This window comes from Schistocerca americana, chromosome 2 (genome assembly GCF_021461395.2).
Source record: "Schistocerca americana isolate TAMUIC-IGC-003095 chromosome 2, iqSchAmer2.1, whole genome shotgun sequence".
Lineage (NCBI taxonomy): Eukaryota > Metazoa > Arthropoda > Insecta > Orthoptera > Acrididae > Schistocerca > Schistocerca americana.
In genome coordinates this window covers 900178920-900203298 of record NC_060120.1, presented here as the reverse complement: position 1 = coordinate 900203298, position 24379 = coordinate 900178920, and the positions used below count along the sequence as shown (strand labels likewise).

General features: G+C 42.6%; 1 pseudogene; it reads left to right on the top strand.

Moving 5' to 3' along the window:
• The first annotated feature begins 512 nt into the window (after positions 1-512).
• On the top strand, positions 513-630 carry LOC124596769 (annotated as a pseudogene).
• The last annotated feature ends 23749 nt before the right edge of the window (positions 631-24379 follow it).

The following is a 24379-nucleotide window of genomic DNA, read 5'->3' as shown; positions in this document are numbered from 1 at the left end:
CGGGCAATTCTTTCTCAGTTTTCAGCAAATTGCACTATTATTATTAACAACGGTCAACGGTATATTCAAAATATAACATGAATAATAATCAGATTGGCTAAACCATTCCGCATAAAACGGTTACGGAACTATTGCTCCAGTTGAAGGCAGTCAGTTACATCGACAAAATGTTTATAAATTACGATTATTGTCCAATGACACAATAAATTATAAATGTGAGACTGACTAGAAACTTACTATGGCTTTACTTTATTAATGGCACACAGCTAGTTTGTTATCTGTTTCAAGCCACTGACATGCAACACAAATACTATCTCAGTTACGTTACTGATTCTGCCCATCGGTGATCGTAATGGAAATGACTATCATGGAAGCGACAGAACACGAATAACTGCATGCGCTTTGAGCTCATACGTATTTCATATGTGCTGACATATTTAATGCAAAAGCAACAAACTTAACGTAATCATTTCTTCACATTCCCAAAATACACACATCTCAAATTTTCGCAAGCCAACGGCCTTGCCGAAGTGGTTACACCGGTTCTCGTCAGATCACCGAAGTTCAGCGCTGTCGGGCTGGGCTAGTACTTGGATGGGTGACCATCCGGTCTACCGAGCGCTGTTGGCAAGCGGGGTGCACTCAGCCCTTTTGAGGCAAGCTGAGGAGCTACTTGATTGAGAAATAGCGGCTCTGGTCTCGGAAACTGACGACGGCCGGGAGAGCGGTGTGCTGACCACATGTCCCTCCATATCCGCATACAGTGACACGGCGGCCGGTCGGTGCCGTTAGGCCTTTATGGCCTGTTCGGGAGTAGTTAAGTTCAAATTTTCGCGACTTCTTCTGAGCACTATGTCGTGCTGCCAAAGTTGAATTTCTCTTACCTCTACGGCGAGAATAACTTTCTACTGAGAATTAAAAATAAAACCTTATGTTACTGAACTCTCTTGTTGAAAGCTGGAAGTTCTGAACTCGCCTTGTATGCAACTGTCGAATGGACCACCAACAAGACAAGTGTCACTAACCGACAGCTGTTTGTTTATATACGCCGATCAAAGAAGAATTATTTGCCGTGGGAAAACAATCAGAGCAGCGCGGGGTAAGGCTACTCCCGTCAGAGATTCGAGTCCTCAAAAATGGTTCAAATGGCTCTGAGCACTATGTGACTTAACATCTGGGGTCATCAGTCCCCTAGAACTTAGAACTACTTAAACCTAACTAACCTAAGGACATCACACACATCCATGCCCGAGGCAGAATTCAAACCTGCGACCGTAGCGGTCGCGCGGTTCCAGACTGAAGCGCCTAGAACCGCATGGCCGCACCGGCCAGCTTCGAGACCTCCCTCGGGGATGGGTGTGTGTGTGTTGTCAATAGCGTAAGTTAGTTTCAGTTAGATTAAGTAGTGTATAAGCTTAGAGACCGATGACCTCAGCACTTTGGTCCCGTAAGACCTTACCACAAATTTCAAATACAATCAGAGAGTAAATAATACGTGTCGGGGAAAAACAATTTCGTAGCGATCGCGACGTAGTCGTCTAGCTCAAAACAAAACATAAACTGAAGTAATGTATTGCTTTGCACGTACCAGCATCGATTGCAGTACCCTCCGTAAATACGTATGTTTACAGTAATAATTCAACCACATTTCTCCAGCCATTGATAAGACAGTATTTATGAAGATGAATTATTCCGTATTCGAACTTGTGACTTAGACATTGTGTGATTTATGATGGCCAAATTACGTACAATGTTTCGCGTGTTGTATTTCATATCCTAGCATAAGCAATGCTTCATTTGACCCACAACTGGAAAACATTTCGAAAGATGTTAATTCACCTGTACGGAACATGCATGCAGTATACTGACAACGACTGTTTTGTTTAGCGAGTCGCTCTTTCATTCGCTGAAAGAAATCATTTACACTACTGGCCATTAAAATTGCTACACCAAGAAGAAATGCAGATGATAAACGGGTATTCATTGGACAAATATATGATACTAGAACTGACATGCGATTCTATTTTCACGCAATTTGGGTGCATAGATCCTGAGAAATCAGTACCCAGAACAACCACTTCTGGCCGTAATACCGGCCTAGATACGCCTGGGCATTGAGTCAAACAGAGCTTGGATGGCGTGTACAGGTACAGCTGCCCACGCAGCTTCACCACGATACTACAGTTCATCAAGAGTAGTGACTGGCGTATTGTGAAGAGCCAGTTGCTCGACCACCATTGACCAGACGTTTCAGTTGGTGAGAGATCTGGAGACTGTGCTGGCCAGGGCAGCAGTCGAACATTTACTGTATCCAGAAAGCCCCGTACAGGGCCTGCAACATGCGGTCATGCATTATCCTGCTGAAATGTAGGGTTTCGCAGTGATCGAATGAAGGATAGAACCACGGGTCGTAATACATCTGAAATATAACGTCGACTGTTCAAAGTGCCGTCAATGCGAACAAGAGGTGACCGAGGCGTGTAACCAATGGCACCCAATACCATCACGACGGGTGATACGCCAGTATGGCGATGACGACACACGCCTCCAATGTGCGTTCACCGCGATGTCGCCAAAGACGGATGCGACCATCATGATGCTGTAAACAGAACCTAGATTCATCCAAAAAATGACGTTTTGCCATTCGTGCACCCAGGTTCGTCGTTGAGTACACCATCGCAGGCGCTCTTGTCTGTGATGCTGCGTTAATGGTAACTGCAGCCATGGTCTCCGAGCTGATAGTCCATGCTACTGCAAACGTCGTCGAACTGTTCGTGCAGATGGTTGTTGTCTTGCAAACGTCCCCATCTGTTGACTCAGGGATCGAGATGTGGCTGCACCATCCGTTACAACCATGCGGATAAGATTCCTGTCATCTCGGCTGCTAGTGATACGAGGCCGTTGGGATCCAGCACGGCGTTTCGTATTACCCTCCTGAACCCACCGATTCCATATTCTGCTAACAGTCATTGGATCTCGACCAACGCGAGCAGCAATGTCGCGATTCGATAAACCGCGATAGGCTACAATCCGACCTTTATCAAAGTCGGAAACGTGATGGTACGCATTTCTCCTCCTTACACGAGGCATCACAACTACGTTTCACCAGGCAACGCCGGTCAACTGCTGTTTGTGTATGAGAAGTCGATTGGAAAAAATGGTTCAAATGGCTCTGAGCACTATGGGACTTAAACATCTATGGTCATCAGTCCCATAGAACTTAGAACTACTTAAACCTAACTAACCTAAGGACATCACGCAACACCCAGCCATCACGAGGCAGAGAAAATTCCTGACCCCGCCGGAAATCGAACCCGGAAACCCGGGCGTGGGAAGCGAGAACGCTACCGCACGACCACGAGCTGCGGGCGAAGTCGATTGGAAACTTTCCTCATGTCAGCAATTTGTAGGTGTCGCCACCGGCGCCAACCTTGTATGAATGCTCTGAAAAGCTAATCATTTGTATATCACAGCATCTTCTTCCTGTCGGTTAAATTTCGCGTCTGTATCACGTCACCTTCGTGGTGTAGCAATTTTAATGGCCAGTAGTGTACCTTCGTTGACGCAGTGTGGATGTCAATAACATCTGAATTGATCAGACATGAGACAGCAGCGCACTAAATCTCTACGTTGCTGCTATTCCGTTGCTGTTTTGGTCAATTTATTGAATTCATATGGTGACTGGCTTCGAGCACGTGTGCACTATAAACATTTTACCTTCAACAGGAACAAGGAACTTGACAGTGCTACCGTTTGAAATTTCCAGCTGACGTTTTTCATGCGGATGGCTAAACATGCACGCAAAAGAACTATGTATTTTACTTTTTCTGATTTGTTTACCCAGTGGGACCTCAGCAAGTTTAAATGATACCATATAGAACGGTCTACTACGGGCTCATACTGATATATTGTTTATTATTCCCAAAGTACGTGCTCTGTTGCAGTTATCTGACGTCAACAAGAACGAGGGCTACCCAATGTGCATGGAAAATTATCGTTATATTGGTAACAGGCTGCTATTTCAGTCTAGCCGTTTATTACCATATATTATTAATTAACTCTCTCCAGTCGATTAGTGGCGGAAAGTTGACTTAGTTCTTTGTTCCTACTATCTATTGTTGAACTAACACATTGTGATGGAAGTGCCAGATGATGACAAACAGTTTGAGCACATCGCAATTTTGTAAGTTCCACTAATCCTGATAAAACAAACTGAATGAGATAACTTGGCTCAGAGAATATCCACAGTGGTCGGTAGCAGACAGTGGGCATCCAGCCGTCCGCTTTACTAACGACTACATTATTCACTCTCAAGTTTCAAATCAAAATGTATAATTTTACCTCAATGAGAGCAGCACTTTTCGTGACGAACGTTTAGCCTACAAGAAACAAAGTGCTTGTTTTCTCCGAGGATGGTGCCAGCCTTATACCTGTCACTTTCTGCGCCCCATCGGCAGAACCGGGTCGCACCAAGGCTAATTTAACGCCTTTCCAATTAACGGGGCCCAACGCTCGGCTGTCAATCACCAAAAACGTCTATGCGAGTTGTATTAGATTGTGTTTCAGTATTTATTTCTGTTTCCTTTCTCTGCAATCTTGTATCTTTTACTTTGGATTCTCTATATCGATTCGTCTCCCTCCCTCCTACCCCTGTGATCCTTATCTCTGAAACACTGCTCCTGTCACCCCATTCTCGGTGCGCTCCGGAACTGGAGAACTAAACTCGGTGCCTGAATCAGAGTTGTGACACAGCTACCATTTAGTAGTGCAGAGCACCACTGAGTGCAGAGTGAAAGACCTATAAGTGTTCGAAACTTCTTGTACGTATGATTAATGTCATCCATAACAAAATAACAAAACGTAGTAGCATACATGTCCCTAAGTTTGGCTTAGTGAGAATGACGCAATGTCCAAAATACAGGCACGATTATCGAATGTTTTTTATTCTGAAGGGGCGAGACGTCACCGACTGAAGGATCTCTGCGTAACAGAGAGCTAGTAATATCGACATATAATTGACGTAAAATTGTCATGTACAGTATATGTAATTGACATAAAATTGTCATCAGCGTCAAAGCAAGAGGTACTATTCTTACCTTTATGCTAAGGAAACTTAATCGTCCACACTGACATCCAAATCTCGTGCTACTGGTTTCTCCCAAGGAAACCTAGGAAGTTCAGACTCAACTTTTCTGCAGCTGTCGATAACAGAGCAACCAAGCCAGTTGCCTAAAAGGATTACTTAGGAGTTCTTGTGTGTTATTCCACAGTGCAGTCTCACAAATTCAGCCACAACACTGCTGGCAGTTTTTGTTATACACTCACACTGCGACAGCAGCGCTCCAAGCGGACAATTAGCTACATATTCAAATAAGATAACCAAGGACCGCCAATAGTACCATTATGAGTATCTTGGGAGGTATGACACAGCACATTGCAAGACAGTATATTAACTACTCTCTTGTAACGAACAGCTATTTGCTGAAGAATGTCGTTTTCCTTTAAGTATAAAAAAGGCTAGTAAACATCAGAAGACCTGAACTTTTGCAGAAAGACCTCGTATAACTAACCAACAACATGAGGTTTTGTTCTCTATCCTTCCAGCCAAATCAGTGAACGTGAAACACAGAAAACTTTTATGAAATGTAATACCTACATTATTCAACGTACCAAATAGGCCACCGCAACTGTAGCCGAAGAGAAAGATCACAAAGACGTGAAAAGAAAACGTAAAAGTAATAAACTGTTTCCCAACACAGAAGAATCCAATTACGCAATTGTCGCTTCCCTTGAGCTGCTAATAGCAAGAACTTCAACAGAGCCATCTTTTGAAGAAAAATTAATTACATTTACAAAATATTCGTGTACTAGAAAGTTAGAGTCCGTATAAAACAATTACGTATCAAGGGAAGTGGCTATAATAATAACAGACAGCAGCAGAAATATATGCTTCTCGTGCGTGAAATATTGTGCTAATATTTTGTTGCTTTTAGCGGAGTAAGCTGCTATTATACACACATTCGAAAGTATTTCTTTATGAATGAGTCGCAGATTATGTTACTGAATAAATGAGATTCAGATCTTTTACCATTATTTCACTGACATTCATGTTTCTTGATACTTTACTGGATATAATGACTATACCTTCATTGAGTAGGAATATAATTAAAAACAATCGTCAATCTTGCTGTTAGCTTTCTCACCGCTAAGGTCTTTTTATAATTGGTTAGACTGTGGAGTTACGGTGCCACGACGGCAAAAATCCGAGAACACATAACCCGAGAAAATATAACCAGTCCAAAACCAAGTTCTGGACACTGGAGCTCATGTTCGCGCTTTGTCATATTGGGAAAAAAAGCCATAAATCACGTCAAAATAGTTTTCCTCCCGTGTATCTCCTTTCTAATGCAGATTTCGCTGATGTAGGGCGAATAAATTTTGTGGAGTATAACATTTCTTACAAACTTGTATTTACAGTTTTTCTTCTCTCTCTTATACTCTCCAATGTTAGGCCTTAAAAATACATATGATTTGTAAAAGCAAGTATTTTGCGTGGATAGGTTTGATTTGTCGCAAGTAACTCGTTCCCAATGCAATTTTAAGAATTATTAACTAACAACAATGTAGCACAGCATAAAATTTCATACAAGACGTGCGTGTTTCACATTTTATGAACCCTTCCAGATAGAGCCGTATCTAGGTAATGCTACGCCCTTGTCGGAATTGCCGAAGCTGTGCCACTCACCGTACCCCCACCCCTTGCCGACTCATGAAGGTATGGTATAAAGGCCAGGAAAAAGAAAAGCAGATAATTTAAATCCGAACACCATCTTAGTTTATACGTTAGTTTCCAACCGAACATACTCCAAAACAAGTTTAATACATTTAAATACTTGCGTTTTTACGAACATTACTCAACATACGAAGTTTTGCTAACAATAACAGCTAACTGTCACTAATATAAATTCTTGAGATAGTGTTGTTCGAACTGTTTGAAACTGCTGGCTAAATCGTTAGTGTGTTGTGTGACCGATCGCAGGCTATAATTTCTCGCGGCAATGCCAGCGATTTATCGCTTGTGTGTGGGACGATATATGAGTTCGTCGTCGACAGAACTGCTTGTGCCAGAACATAGGATACACAACAGCCTAAGGGGTTATGCAAAAATGACGCTCGCTACTATAAATTACTTTATCACCGACATGAAACACAGCGTTGACCTAGACGACTGTAGCGGTAGGGCTATACATGACTTGATTACCTATGTTGGCAGCAAAATAAATCAACACATTAGCAGCTCGAATTCGAGCAACCTCCCCGCAGTTTGGTACTACGGAGACAAGAAGCCAAGAAAATATGAGAGCACTGTTCTGGAATTGAGGAGATGAACTGAGCTGACACACGGCTGGAGTGGCCGTGCGGTTCTAGGCGCTACAGTCTGGAACCGAGCGACCGCTACGGTCACAGGTTCGAATCCTGCCTCGGGCGTGGATGTGTGTGATGTCCTTATGTTAGTTCTAGGCGACTGATGATCTCAAGAGTTAAGTCGCCATTTGAACCATTTGAGCTGACACAAAGACGATAAAGCAGATACCTAAAAAGCAGAAAAAACCGTTTCAAAACACATTTCACCCAATGAATAAGACCTATGATATAAAACGCAAATTAGTGTCCTGTCAGAAACAGAAGTTAACGCCTGAAATCCACAGACCGTTATAAATTCTTATAAAATATATTATTTCTTACGATAAATCCATGGAATGCCTGTGTTTCAAGATACCATAATGATGATGTACTAAACTTGCCGAGCGAATACAGTAAGCACCTGGCATGGCAGCTTCGTAGGAGCATTTATAATTTACAGTATATCTCTCTTCATCTAACTACAGGATGTTCAAAATTAATGTTTATCCAACGCAAACTGCCGAAGAAACGTCGTAAAACAAAATATGGGCGACTGGTTTACAAAATTAAATTATCCTGAATATAGCTGTTGTGTCGAAGATTTCTGAATTCATTAAACATACATGAATGAGAATTAATGTATGCGTCCGTAAAGATCAGTTGCAAGCGATATACATCGAGCGCGCGACTATCGTGACAGGAGTTATCGATTAGTTATTGCTTTTGTTTACGGTGATGATAACAGAACATTTTGTATATCTTGGTAAATAAAACGACCGACGTTGATTTCCCGTTTCAGCGATATCGTACGAAATGTCAGAAACTAACTACATTCTGGAAGAACATATGGTTCTGCAGATGTAAACTGCCGACACAGCGTACACAACACACGGAATTGTCGATGATGATCTTGATGTCGAGTAAGGTAAGTTAAATTACTGTCATCTTTTGGCGTTTTTGTTGTCAACGGTGTGAACAAAGTCTATACCTGCCGTCAAAACTGTCGCGCGCTCGATATACATCTTCTGCAAGTCATCGTGGAAATTACCTTGCAATCGATTTGACGCCTGTGTTTTGGCGTCCTATGTTTGGTAGAAATCAGATGCTAGTTGGCGGCTTGCCAAAGACTGCCGTCCTTGCTCCGTGCTCTTACTGAATCTCGTGGTTTTTTACGATGTTGCTGAATAAGGACAAGAACATTGGTGTCGCTCGCCATTCGACTCGTTTCAAACTGTTTCTAAGTAACGTCACGGGGTGATGAAGTGAGCCCTGTATTGTTGAAAACTCCGTCGCGTTGCGATTTGTGTCATTTACTTACTCTAAGATGGTATGCGGACAATAATCACCGTAACTTCAAGAAACCATCCAGCGATAATAACGGACGTAAATGGACTGTGGCGTCCGAGGCAATGCCGGCGAGAATAAGATGCCCTTGACAACAAAGGGGAAAGAAATAAGGAGACATTAAATAGGAAGGAAAAAATGGATAAAAGCAGTAAAATCGACCAGCCGAGACAAATCTTTCGCTGTTAAAGCAACCAGAGTTATTTATTTGTTTTTGTTTTATTTTACACGTCTAATTCCATAGAACCAAACTGAGGAGCAAATCTCCATGGTCACTGAGCGAGTCAGTAAATGAAATTAACAACGAAGACGTTAATAACTGACAACATAAAATTTACACGAATAGTTTGCAGGTGACAAGCTCCTGTATAACTGTGTGCTAGAAACTATGCAAACTGAATTTTATTGTGATTTAACATAAATTCGTCCTCCTCCATCCCCATCCTCACCCCCGCCCCCCTCTCCGATTTAACCGTACCGTAATCGGACTCGACGTCATAGCAATTCTCATTACTATGAAGAATGACCAATTGCTATCTGTCCTTGAAGTATGAGAGGAACCCATTGTGAGGTGTTTCTCGTGTTCCACAATGGTCTAACTTCTGCAGTTGTATTTTGTGATCAACACAATCAAACGCTTTAGTTATATCAAAGAAGACGGCTAGTGTTCGCAACATATAATACGTCCAATATCTCGCAGAGAAAAAGAGGATGTAGAATTTTCAGTTGTTAAACCACCTCTAAAACTAGACTGTACGTTTGACAGCAAACTATGTGAACTGCCAAATGATCAATTACTCGTATATACACAGCCTTTTCAATACCTTTATCAAATGCCGAAGGCAAAACAATAAGCCTAAAATTGTCTACAGTATCTGTCGCTCCTTTTTCATAAAGCTGTTGCACTATTATTTTAATCATTCTGAAAACTGACCATTTCTAAGCGAAAAATTACAAAAATGGCTAAATACTGGACAAACATGTGCAGTACAGTGCTTAAGTAGTCTACTAGGTACCCCGTCAGATCTATGAGACGCCGTAATGTTCAGTGATTTAATTATTGTCTCGGTTTTCCCCTAGTCAGTTTCACGGAGGTGTATTTCAAATAGCAGTCTTGGAAAGCCATTTTCTAGTAGTTATGTGATACCTTGTAGAATTTAAGTTTTATTTAATTCACCTGCTATATTCAGAAAGTGGTTGTTAAATGCTGTACAAATATCACAACAGAATAATTTTGGCTACGCACTGACTTTACATCCTCGATTTTGTGCTGCTGATCAGACTCTTCTTTCACTACTGACCATGTAGTTTTATTTTATCCTGAGAATTAGATATTCTGTTTGCATGCCACATGTTTTTGTCTTCCTAATAACATTTTAAGAACCTTACAGTGCTGTCTGTAAAGGACTACTTGCGCTAGATTGTGACTACGTATAACGTTATGTAATTCCCACTTTGTTCTACGTGATATTGTACTTTTGTTGGAAATAATACAGCTTGCATCAGCTGATATGAATGTAGGAGATCTTCCAACATTCTTTTTCTTATATAATTACTTAGACTTTTAGCTGCAGTTAGCCGGCCGCGGTGGTCTCGCGGTTCTAGGCGCGCAGTCCGGAACCGTGCGACTGCTAAGGTCGCAGGTTCGAATCCTGCCTCGGGCATGGATGTGTGTGATGTCCTTAGGTTAGTTAGGTTTAAGTAGTTCTGAGTTCTAGGGGACTGATGACCACAGCTGTTAAGTCCCATAGTGCTCAGAGCCATTTGAACCATTTAGCTGCAGTTCAAAACAATATGTATAAAATTAGTACTGAAGTCACCACAGGCAACTTATTTTTGATATGATCTATAAAGTGAACCAAGAATACTCTCTAGCTTGAACGGAAATGTCCAGAAATTAAAGTTAGGGATCCTATAAACAACTATAATTAAAAGGTTGGTTTCACTAAATTCAACTGCCCTGCATGATTAGTTGGTTGGTTTGGGGGAAGGGAGGAAACAGTGAAGTCATAGGTCCCGTCGGATTAGGGAAGGATGGGAAAGGAAAACTGCCGTGCTCTTTTAAAGGAGCCATCCCGGCATTTGCCTGAAGCGATTTAGGAAAAATCACTGGAAAGCTAAATCAGGATGGCTGGACGCGGGTTTGAACCGTCGTCCTCCCGAACGCGAGTTCAGTGTGCTAACCACTGCGCCACGTCGCTCGGTCTCCTGCATGGCGTTGAAAGACCTCTTCAGTGCAGTGCATTCATATATCAGTAGACTCCTATGGAAAAGCGTTTTACTCGTACTTGGTCACTTCCCCACTCCACAAAGAGCTCCTTGAAAAACAGCCAGCTAATCTGTGTCGTGGTAAAGAAAGCCTCTGAACTCTCACATTATTTAAGTAGTGGACTGATGTATCAGTAATATCAGATTCAACGTCTATAAATAGTTCACTAACTTTATCTCCAGTACCTCCCATATTTTGATGAAACATACCAATTCCTTCATTACCAAGGTACCTGACCTTTCATGAAGGTGAATCCTATATTAGAGTGACTTACATTTAGTAGGGATACCCAAAAAAGGTGCAGCTTTAAAATCAACTATTACAGGAATTTTTCAATGAGTGACTGACTCCACCCTTCCCTGCTAAAGTGTCACCTATAAGCTTTGTCAGTCTCCTCTTTCCGTGCCTAATGTAGTGTAGGTCACGTCTACTGAAATCCGATTTATCGACAGACTCAACTGCCACCATTGTCTTAGAAATCATTCAGCTATTAAGAAATGAGATTCATTTATCTTCTTCATTCAGGTCAAAAAGCAATCTCGAACAATTGTTGATAGAATATATACAACGAAAGGGACAAGAAGTGAGCAAGATTTATTTTTTTTCCAAGACTATGACAGAGCATTCATTATGAATGGTGTCAACTGTGAGGTGTATAAAGAAAAGGCGCTGTACAGCTTAAGAAGTCGAGCAGAAAGCAGCACGCCGTGCGGTGAGAGGGCCATGCCACGAATAGCGCGGCCCCTCCCGCCGGAGGTTCGAGTCCTCCCTCGGGCGTAGATGTGTGTACAGCCCTTAGCGTAAGTTAGTTTAAACAGTGTGTAAGTCTAGGGACCGATGACCTCAGCAGCTTGGTCCTTTAAGAATTCACACACATTTGTACATTTTAGAAAGCAGGACCGTTTTCTGAAACAGTTGGTAATATCTACAACTTTTTTGTCTAATTGTGCAAGCGTGGTGAGAAAACAATGTGTGAGCGGCGTTTCGTTGAGTTGGCAATAGTGTGGACATCCAGGAGGCATACAGGAGAAGATGGTGCTCATAATGGGTACTCGCCCTGCGGCCCTCAAGACCGTACGGTTCAAATGACTCTGAGCACTATGGCACTTAACATCTGAGGTCATCAGTCCCCTAGAACTTAGAACTACTTAAACCTAACTAACCTAAGGACATCACACACATCCATGCCCGAGGCAGGATTCGAACCTGCGACCGTAGCGGTCGCGCGGTTCCAGACTGAAGCGCCTAGAACCGCTCGGCCACGCCGGCCGGCCTCAAGACCGTACGTTGCGTCCCTGTAGCAGGTGCAAAGTTTTTGAAGTGGTTGTGTTTTTCACTAGCAGAATTGTTGGGACACCCCCTACCCCAGCGTAGTGTTACTGTAAGTTTTTGTTTCCACATTTCCGTTTTTATAAAAGGCCACACAGCGGTAAGAAACTGTACTAGTATTTTAGCAATGATGATAATAGTAATTAATTATTTTTTGTTATTGTTGAATGTTCCACGGATCATTTTACTCGATAGATCGTAATGTTGTGCGACGATTCATTTCACATTCACATCATAAATTAATTTCTACACACTATTGCATTTCGAACATTTCTAAGATTTTTTACCTTTTTTTTAATTACAAAAAGAAAAGAGATTTACAGATGTGAGTTAGTAATTCCTACCCACCAACTTGTACACATTACAGTAACAGAAATTCTTCTGCGGAATAGAAGGAGTTGCCAAGGAGAAACTTCCGCAGTTTCTTTTTGAAATTTTACGTTGCTGAGTGTCAGACATTTTATGTCACTGGGTAAGCGATCAAAAATTTTTGTTGTAGCATTGTGCACCCCTTTTCGTGCTAAAGACAGTCTTAATGTGGAGTAATGAATGTCATTTTCTCTTCTAGTATTGTAATTATGTACATCATTGTTCCTTTTGAACTGTTGTGGATTACCTACAACAAACTCATGAGGGAATAAGTATACTGTGCAGCAGTGGTCAGAATGCTCCACTCCTGAAACACATCTGCAAGATGATCGTGGGTGACACCGCATATTATTTTTACAGCATTTTTTTGCGCAATGAAGACTTTCTCTCTTAAAGATGAGTTACCATTGAATGTAACGTCGTAGTAGTAGTAGTAGTAGTAGTAGTAGTAGTAGCAGTAGTAGTAATAGTAATTAAAAATTGTACAGGTCCAAGAGGAGATAAATAGAACCTCCTTATTTTATCCATCAGAGTTGCTGAAAATGGCTTGAAAAACGTATCGGACTAGTAGATTCTCAAGATATCTCTCTGTGAATGCAAAACTGACGCTAAAGGAAGAGCTTGACAGTTGAAGTATACTGTTCACCTCCCCCATTGTAGTGTTCATGGATAATGTGCATTCTTGTAGTACTGCACGGTTTAACGGTCTGCGAATAGCTTAATCGCTGAATGATTTCCAAAACAGTGGTGTCGTTTGTGTCTGTATACTGATTAACAAATCCAGTATTCTAACGAAGAACACAACGGTCTGTAATTCCAAGTCCTTGGGTCTAATCTCCTGACGATTTTATCGAGCGCATCAGAGTTTGCTCAGTGGTCGCCTCAGACCATATCACTGACCAAAATTTGAGACCGTCGAATTGTAAAGTAGCAAGTCTTTTGTAAATATTTCATGCTTTATTGGATCCATCTTCTCTTTCAGTACCAAAATATTTTGAAGATACAGATGTGCACATTTGGCTTAGCTGAAGTGAACAGCTGGTATCATTTTGCGGACTGTTCAAGACGGATTTCCCAGTTTCCAGCACGCTCTGCTTCAATATACACTCAATGATTGTAGTTACCCGGACCTACTGAACCCACAGCTGGGAAGTATAACCGTTTTCTCAAAAAAAATTTGTACATCAATCAGTTTAGATTGAACTGCCTCAAAAACCTTATTGTCATGAGAACTGAGTATCACATTCTCATCTTCGCTTCAAAGTATTTGTTCTATAGAGTTACGTTCTTCATCACTAAAGTAGAGTGTGTCGAAAATCAAGCACGCCAAAGCTCGACATGACAACATATTACCTCTTAAGAGTTCTTGAGTACCCATTACCTGAAAGGGTTTTTTCAGTGCTATTTCTGCTTTGTTGCTAATAGATCTTTCAAACCGTTTTCAGTCTTGATAAACCCGGTGCATGCTATAAACGGCATCGGCAGAAGAAATCCTCCAAGTCTAACAATTGCATGTCTTAAGTCTGAGAACATCGTAGTTCCTTGCTGGTCAGACTATACCAAGACAGTTAGTTGGTTGTGAGAGCGGCTTTTTCAGTAGCTGTTTCTGAAGAGATCAGTACCGTTTCGTGAGTGTGTGCGACGTTGAGGAATTGCAGAATACCTTTGACATTTCGTAAGTGTCGTCTCATGCTACCTGCTCCATAAATCCATTCAGTCTCGGGCGTGCAGAAAATTTAAAACATTTTTCATACAGCCAAACAATCTTAGCTGGTGACCGTAAAAATCTTCAGGATGGATATGTACAACGTTATAAACTCGGATTTTCTGAAAACCGCTATTCTGCACTCTATGATGGCATTTCAACGGAACAGAACCAAATTTTCCCAGGGTTTGCTTGATTATAAACGCTGAGCAAACTCTTTGTCCCGATCGGGCTCTATGGTTGTTACTGGTGCCACAGCTGAAGTCCCTTCCTTTGCATGAAACGTTCCATATCCACCCAAAATATCTACATTACGGCCCGCATCGTGAAATACGAATTACTTAAAAGCGATGTCTTGAACTGGAATTTCCGGATGAAGAATGACAATATGCCTGTTTGTAGGAACATGAAAATCCAATGGCTGAGAGAACATAATGAGCTTTTTCGAACAAATTTTTTTTTTACATATAGGCACCTACACAACGGAGAAGTGATGGAACAAAATCTCGTGATCGTGTTGCTGCATTCAGCAATCCATTTCCTTTTCCATCCTCCTGCACTGCCGTGTTTGCCTTTTGCTATTAATCTCTTGTAAAACTCAGATTGTATACCTGGCATCACCGAGTTCACACCTTAAAGAAAGGTCATCTGATGGGATCCACATTACTAAATCTTTCAAGATTGCAGATATGTAAGAAAATTGAAAAATTATAACAATACTGAATTCCCTTCCTACTTACATGCTATAGGTCCCTATCTCTCATGCCTGCACTATTATAAGATCCTTGATCAGCCCCGCGTGTTGAGTGCCAGGTGTAAAACTAAGTAAATTACCACACGCACTTAAATATTTCATTTTTCCTAATGAACTTGCTTGCTCAACAATTTAAGATTAAATTATTCACCGCGGAATTGTTATAAAACCCCAAAATTGCGAATTACTATCACAAAGCAAAACAACATTTCTACATCACTTACTATTGCACATTACCTACCTAAATAAATTTCGTTCCCCCAAAATATTAAAATTACTTTACGTCTAGCAGCAAAAGAGTGTTGTTCACCTAATATGAAACCATTAATCATAAATATAGGACATTTCCCACACTCAAATCGAGCATCGCTCGACCCATCTCAGAAAACCGTCCTCTCTCGTCCAAGGCTCCAGCAGCAGTTTTTTCGACTCGGACCCACGCCACTGTTCTGCTCGCCTGACCGCTCATGGTGGGGGCTGCTACCAACCAATCATCAGCTCAGAATTTCTCCGGTTTAAAGTTGCCGGTCAAACCTTCCTTCTACACAATGGGGAAAGAGCCCGCGCTTTGCCTCCCAAAGACTGAAACGTAAGTTTTGCAGACTATCCAACCTTCCTACACCTCGCTACAACCAAAATCTGAAGTTTCAGAGCTTCCATAATCGCTGCCTATCGACTACTTGTTCCCTATCGTACACCCACAATGTCGATCGATCCTTATTCTCTCCCCAAACATTCTTCCTGCAATTATTTTCATATATTCATTTCTTTCTCCCTCCTCCTGTGGACTCAATAGGATAAGGAAATATAGGAAACCGTGGGCATTCTTAACCTATTCAATCAATAAAAACAGTTCGATTCCTCTGGTCATTCTTTTATAACTTGGTGTTGTTTTGCAGACACCAACAGTAAGTCTGTGCTAAGTAAATTAAATGACATAATTACGATCAAAAAATTATATTATTACAATCAGACTCGTGTTTTCAGAAGAACACGACGATCCATTGAATTAAATATAGCTACGTTATTAGAAATATAAGTGAGAGTTGCCATTGCCAAAGACAATGGCCATCTCTCAAGATTGTACACGCTGGGATGACAAAATTCATGGAATATCGATATGCACATATACGGCTGTAGTATCGCACACAGAAAGTATAAAAGAGCAGTGCATTGGTGGAGCTGTCATTTGTACTCATGTGATTCACGTGTAATGTTTCCGACGTGATTATGGACACACGACGGGAATTAACAGAATCTGAAAACGTGGAATGATAGTTCTAGCTAGACGCATGGGACTTTCCATTTCGCAGATCTTTAGGGATTTCAATATTCCGAGCCCACAACGTCAAACGTCTGCCGAGAATACCAAATTTTAGGCATTACCTCTCAGCACAGATAACGTAGTGGTCGATGGCTTTCACTTAACGACCGAGAACAGCGTCGTTCGCGTAGAGTTGTCGGTGCTAACAGACAAGAAGTCTATGTAGGACGTACGACGAAAGTATCCGTTACGACAATTATCTGTAATGTAGCGTCAATGGGCCAGTCCAGCAGAGAACCAACGCGAGTGCCTTTGCTAACTACACAGCAGCGCCACTCGTAGGCATGGGAACATATTGATTGGACTCTAGACGACTGGAAAACCGTGTCCTGGTCAGAGGAGTTCCGATTTCAGCTGGTAAGAGCCGATGGTACAATTAGTGTGTGGCGCAGACCCCACAAAGCCGTGGACATAAGTTGTCAACAAGGCACTGTGCGACCTGGTAGTGGTTCCATGATGGTGTGGGCTGTGTTTACATGGAATGAACTGGGTCCTCTCGTCCAACTGAGCCGATCACTAGCTGGAAATGGTTTCTTTTCTTTATTGTGTGACTTGTAGCATATATTATGTCACAGTAGGAGATTATGTAGAGAATTGGAGGATAGCAATAATGGTTTAGTCGGAGTTGACATATGTCCATCTACAGCGTCAGGACATTTACTGATGAAGGCAATAAAGCCGAAATAAAGTTATATACTAAAATAAAATATTAAGCAGTCCACTGTCTTCTAATTCTCTGGAAATAGTTGTTGGGCTACTTGGAGATCTTTTGTAGCCATGCATGGACTTCATGTTCCCAAGCAATGATGGAATATTTATGGATGACAATGCAGCATGTCCCCGGGCCACAGTTAGTTTGAAGAACATTCTGGACAATTCGAGCAAATGATTTGGCCACCAAGATCGCCCAACATTAGTCCCATCGAACAATTATGGGGCATTAACAAGAGATCAGTTCGTGCACAAAATCCTACACTGGCTACAATCGCGCAATTATAGACGGCTGTACAGGCAGCATGACTCAACATTCCTGCAGGGGACTTCTAACGACTTGCGTCCAGTCCATGCCACGTCGAGTTGCCGCACTACACTAGACAAAAGGAGATCTGACACGATATTAGGAGGCATCCCATAAATTTTCTCACCTCAGCGTATACTGAACTTTCCTGTATAGTTTTATCTTTTGTAGCACAATTCCTTCAGATTGGTAGACAGTTTCAGCAGCTGTAGTAGACGTATACAGGGTGAGCCACCTAACGTTACCGCTGCATATATTTCGTAAACCACATCAAATACTGACGAACCGATTCCACAGACCGAACGTGAGGAGAGGGGCTAGTGTAATGTTTAATACAAACCATACAAAAATGCACGGAAGTATGTTTTTTAACACAAACCTACGTTATTTTAAATGGAACCACGTTAGTTTTGTTAGCACATCTGAATATATAAACAAATACGTAATCAGTGCCGTTTGTTGCATTGTAAAATGTTAATTACATCCGGAGATGCTGTAACCTAAAGTTGACGCTTGAAACCTCCGACGTTCAGTTCCGTGTTTTAACAAACACGGGCCACGGTCGGCGAGCAGCATCTGCAGGGACATGTTTACGATGACGACCGTGTTTACGAGTGTGGCTGTAGTGCACTGTTGTGGTTTGGTCTAGCTGTCGCAGTGTCCGCATGTAGCGCTTGCTGCTATTGTTATTCTGAATTCGTCTCCGCACGCAGACCAACTGTAGTACACCGTGTTACCAGACGTCTGTGATAGTGTAGTGTTGTAGGAACTGTGACCAAGGTGTATTCGAACTCTGAAAAGGCGGAGATGATACTCATCTATGGTGAGTGTCGACGAAATGCAGCTGAAGCCTGCAGGGTGTATGCAGAACGGCACCCGGACAGAGAGCATCCAACGTGCCGCACATTGCAAAACATCTACCGCCAACTGTATGCAACAGGTATGGTCGTAGCACGCAAACGGGTCCGTAACAGGCCCGTCACAGGAGAAGCGGGTGCAGTTGGTGTGTTAGCTGCTGTTGCCATGAACCCACACATGAGTACACGGGCCATTGCGAGAGCCGGTGAACTGAGTCAAAGTAGTGTCATGCGCATACTGCATCGTCACCGCTTTCACCCGTTTCATGTGTCGCTACATCAGCAATTACATGGTGATGACTTTAATCATTGAGTGCAATTCTGTCAATGGGCATTAACAGAGAATGTGTTGCAGTTCTACCTGTTTACCGATGAAGCGGGTTTCACAAACCACGGGGCAATGAATCTACGGAACATGAGTTACTGGTCCGTGGACAATCCTCGTTAGCTCAGACAGGTAGAGCGACAGCGACCGTGGACTGTAAATGTATGGTGCGGAATCATTGGCGACCAACTCATTGGTCCTCACTTCATTGCAGGGGCCCAAACAGCTGCAACATACATCGCGTTTCTACAGAATGATCTGCCAACGTTGCTCGAAAATGTCCCACTGGAAACGCGTCGACGTATGTGGTATCAGCATGATGGTGCACCTGCACATTCCGCAATTAACACTAGGCTGACCCTTGACAGGATGTTCGACGGGCGTTTCATAGGACGTGGAGGACGCATAAATTGGCCAGCCCGTTTGCCTGATCTTTCACCTCTGGACTTCTTTCTGCGGGGTACGTTAAAGGAGAATGTGTACCGTGATGTACCTACAACCCCAGAAGATATGAAACAACGTATTGTGGCAGCCTGCAGCGACAATACACCAGATGTACTGCGGCGTGTACGACATTCATTACGCCAGAGATTGCAATTGTGTGCAGCAAATGATGGCCACCACATTGAACATCTATTGGCCTGAAATGTCGGGACACACTCTATTCCACTCCGTAATTGAAAACGGAAACCACGTGTGTACGTGTACCTCACCCCTCATGGTAATGTACATATCCGTCAGTGAAAAAGACCAATAAAAAGGTGTTAGCATGTGGACGTAATGTGCTCTCCCAGTCTCTTCTGTACCTAAGGTCCATCACCGTTCCCTTTGGAACCCTACGTAATTCGGTGCTCTCCGATACACACGATCGAACAGCGGAGGAGTGGTACTCAAGCGTCAACTTTAGGTTACAGTATCTCCGAATGTAATAACATTTTACAATGCAACAAACGGCACTGATTACGTATTTGTTTATATGTTCAGATGTGCTAACAAAACTAACTGGGTTCCATTTAAAAAAACGTAGGTTTGTGTTAAAAAACATACTTCCGTGCATTTTTTTATGGCTTGTATTAACCAATTACACTAGCCCCTCTCCTCACGTTCGGTCTGTGGAATCGATTCGTCAGTATTTGATGTTGTTTACGAAATATATCCAGCGGTAATGTTAGGTGACTCACCCTGTATATTGAAAGATTCCTTGTAGGTTTATCGTTTGCAAAAGCCAGCATACAAGAGCTGTGATGTTAAAATAGTGATTTAATTGCATGCGTGTTTAATTTTGTACATACAGGGTGATTACAATTAAAGTTAGACGTTCAAACCGATGTAAAAATAACACGACTGGTCAGAATGACGTCAAATTGCAACGGAATATTATCGGAGAAGGGGGAAAACGTATGGCGGAAGAAAAATAAATAGTTATAAAATGTAGCAATAGAGGGCGCTGTAAGCATTATAATTTAATACTGGTCGACTGAAAATGACAAATTAATCATACAACAATGCCTAAGGTGTACGTTTGACGTTAAACAAACTGTACTACGCAGTGTGCACGGGCGTACAAATGTGATACTGTTAGTTACATAAGCCCATCCACCACAGCGAGATCATATCATATCGAATGCGAAAAATCGGTTTTTAATTATCCTAAGGCCAAAAACCGCATGAAAAGCATCGCTCACATCCGTTTTTAATTGTCCTGAGGTCAAAATCCGCATAAAAAACATCAATCAAAATCAAATCGAATTTTTAATTTCCATGTGACTGGCGCAAAACTTGTTCAATATGCTGTCCACCGTTTTCTTCAACAAGTTGAAATCGTGAAACAGTTTGTTCCACAACTGATCGAAGTGCTCCCGGGGTCACGTTCAGAATGTGTTGCGCAATGCGTGTCTTCAATGCAGCTAAGTTTGCAATCGGAACATTGAACACAACATCTTTGAGATAACCCCACAGCCAGAAGTCACGCGGATTAAGGTCTGGTGATCGGGACGGCCGGGCTGTAGGGAAATGGCGGGTGATAATTGTAGATTATCCGAAATGGCGCTTCAGCAGCTGCTTAACTGGATTTGCAATGTGCGGAGGTGTGCCATGTTGCATAAAAATGATCCCATCCACACATTCAGGCTGCTGGAGAGCTGGAATTACTTGGTTGCTCAAAAGACACTCACAGTGCTTACCAGTGGCGGTACAGGTAACAGGACCAGAAGCAACTGTCCCTTCGAAAAAATATGGCCCTATGATTTTTTATGCCATAAACCAGCACCACACAGTGACTTTTCAGGATGAAGTGGTACTGACTGATTTGCGTGTGGACTTTTCGTTGCCCATATTCGACAATTCTGGGTATTGACATATCCTGTCAGAATGAAGTGGGATTCGTCTGTCCACAAAATCTTCCACGGCCAATCATTGGCCACTTCCATGTGAGAAAGAAATTCTAAAGCAAAGGTCTCTCTTGCTAGCAGGTTAACAGAAGCAATCGTGCACAAGTGTAATTTTGAATGGATAGCAAAGAGGGATGTTTCGTGGGATTTTACGCACCATGCTGATAGGTATGTCCAATGTTCGGGCAACTCTCTGTGCACACAACCACTCGTCTTCTCCTGTATTCCTATAGCCTCTGCTTCCACTGACGTCGAATCAATTCGTTACCTCCCTCTACCAAATTGCACACCAAAAGAACCCATCTTTTCGAATTTCCGAATCATTTTCTCCAGTCCCACGGCAGTCATCGGACCAACGCCGTTTTTCAAACCCTTAAGCGTCCGGAACTTCTGTAGAGCGACGTGTGCGCACAGTCATCATTCTTGTTACAGCTTTGCAAGCAGAGCGCTATGCTGCACTGAGACAATCATGGCGAACGTCGCAGACGCGAAAGGAGGAAAAGCCGTGTACCCGGCGTGCTTATACCAACTTCAATGGGTTGTGCCTATGACAGGTGTTTTCATTTACGTATTCTGACACATTCAGCACCATCTATTGATCAGTTTTCACACTTTTTTTGCCATACGTTTTCCCCCTTCTCCGATAATATTCATTCTGACCAGTCATGTTATTTCTACAGTATTTTGAAAGTTTAGCTTAAATTATAATCAACTTGTATATTCCTCAAATTTTAATCTTCTACGTCTGAGCATTGCTTGACTCCTGAGAGTCTGTCGTCCTCAATTTCACCTTTAATTGCACCTTATATAGCCGCTCTTTTGAGTTAGTCTTATTTAGCGCTTCTTTATCCTTAACAAATGTACCGTGGCCCGTACCACAATACTAAGCAGGTATGTTGAGATCAGTTCAGTGCTGAATGTCTGAATGATTCTTGTAAACCATATCTACGAGAACATTTTCTGAGTTTCCAGAAAAGCGATCGTCCATAATAGGTGAAGAGTGCACCCCTCTTCGATTAATACATCACAAGACTTTATTTCATAGTATCTGCTGATTACGATCATAAAAACAGTAAAAGCCTCCCTCGACGACTACATACAGTCGACCCTCAGTTCTAGCTATCCAACAGATATTCGATAGTTATAAAAACAAAACCCGTGCCGAGAATCAGGAATATATTACGAAAATGCAACATGTGATTCTTGAGTTTCTCTCGGCGTATTTGATAATCAAAATATCCACGGGTGTGCTGCCGGTCTATAGTGTCCAACGGGCACAATATTTCGGCGATCATACATGTCGCCATCATTAGGTGAACTGACGGACTGAGCTCCTGTGAACGTGCCGGCACGGAGATCCGCACGCTATGGCTGCTCAGAGGGAACTGGGTTCGGTCGCGGCGGCGGCCGATTTAAATACCCTCCGCCCGCGGCGCGCTCCCTCCGCCGTCCGCGCCCCGCGCCACGGTCGCGCGGTGGAACAGATTGCGACGGCGTCTGAGATGACGTCGGTGTGATGGCTCTGCCCGCCGTGGTCGTCACAACTACACGTTTGCTCGATTTACTCTTGATTAACCCAATCGCTGGTTCCCAAGCTTTGCTAAGATTATAGCCACAGTCACGGTTTATGAGGTCGTCATTGGTGCGAATTTCGATGGCCTCTCTAGCAACGCTGTCCCAGTATCTCGACGTCTGTGCCAGAATCCTCGTGCGGTCATACTCCATGGCGTGATTTTCCGACAAACAATGTTCAGCGACCGCCGACTTGCTCGGATACATCAGTCGAGTGTGCCTCTGGTGTTCACGGCACTGACGCAGAGAGTCTACCCCAGGAATTGGAACATCTGAGAACTGTATTTCGAAAAAATGGGTACTCAGAGTGGCAGATTCAACGTGCTCTCCGCCCAACCACTGCAGCACAACCTGTTGAGATGGATGAAGTCACGAGGGAGGAGGTAGGCACTGCATTTATTCCATACACAGGCGCACTCTCGGGGAAAATCGCCCTCATTCTGAAGAAACACTGGGTCGGAACTGTGTTTTGTCCTCCAAATAAAACTCGTGCACTGGTGGGGAGCGCATCAGGGATTCCATGCGACAGAGGGTGGATGCATGTATCCTCGCTAACGGAGGACTTTTGAACATTTCCTGTAACAAAGTGTTTGAAGTCACGCTGGTACGTTCTGTTGCTGTGTGTTTCCATTCCATGATTAATGTGATTTGAGGAAAAGTAATAAAATGTGCTCTAATATGGAAAGTAAGCGTTTCCGGACACATGTCCACATATGTGTGAGGAATGTTTCCTGAAAGTTTGGCCGTACCAATTTCTAACACCCTATATATATATATATATATATATATATATATATATATATATATTCCGAAACCACTCATCAGTGAAGCAAATGCCTGTAACATGAAAATGTCATATCGAGGCGGTAAAACCTGGGGTATGAAGCATTGTAAGAAAGTTATTTAGTCCGATGAGTCTTGTAACATACTGTTTCCAAATTCTGGCCGAGTTGACGCCCCAAGAGTGAAACTTGGTGATGTTTCAGGGGTGATTTGGGCAGCCGTATTGTGGTATATTCCATGGGCCCCATGGATACTCTGCACGGTCTTTATTGCGAAGGATTGTGCGACCATTTTGGCTGATGAGGTCCATTCCGTGCTACTGTGTTTGTGTTTGTTCACCAGCTGTGGTGCTGTGATCCAAGACAAGAGGGCCCATGTTCACACAGCTCGCACCGTCCAGGACTGGTTTTTATTTTAGCATAAGGATGAATCGTCGACTCTCCCTTGACCAGCACAGTCACCATATCTCAATATTATTGAGCCTGTGTGGCCTGTTTTAGAGAGAAGGGTGCGGATCGCTGTCGACTTACATCATCGTTAACTAGACTTGCCACTTTTTTTCTGTAATATCACCCTAGAAATCGCACAGAACCTGCATTTATTCATTCCAAGACGACTGGATGCTGTTTTGAATGCCAACGGTTTGTGTTGTTTTTTGGTGTTTGTATATTTTTGCCCACCCCCTGCCTTCTATACATTACAAATGCTTCCCTCTGTAAGTCGGTGTCATGCACACATGCTTTCGGCACACACTCAAAAAGAACCATTTTGCCTATTATCTACAGGGATGGACAAAAATACGGAAACACAAAAAAACCACAATACCATGTCTGATACAGTGTACGAAAGCCGTTGTCATTCAAAACAATCATCTTGGAATGGATAAGTACAGGTCCTGTATGGTTTTCAAGAGAATCTTACACCATTAGTCTGCAA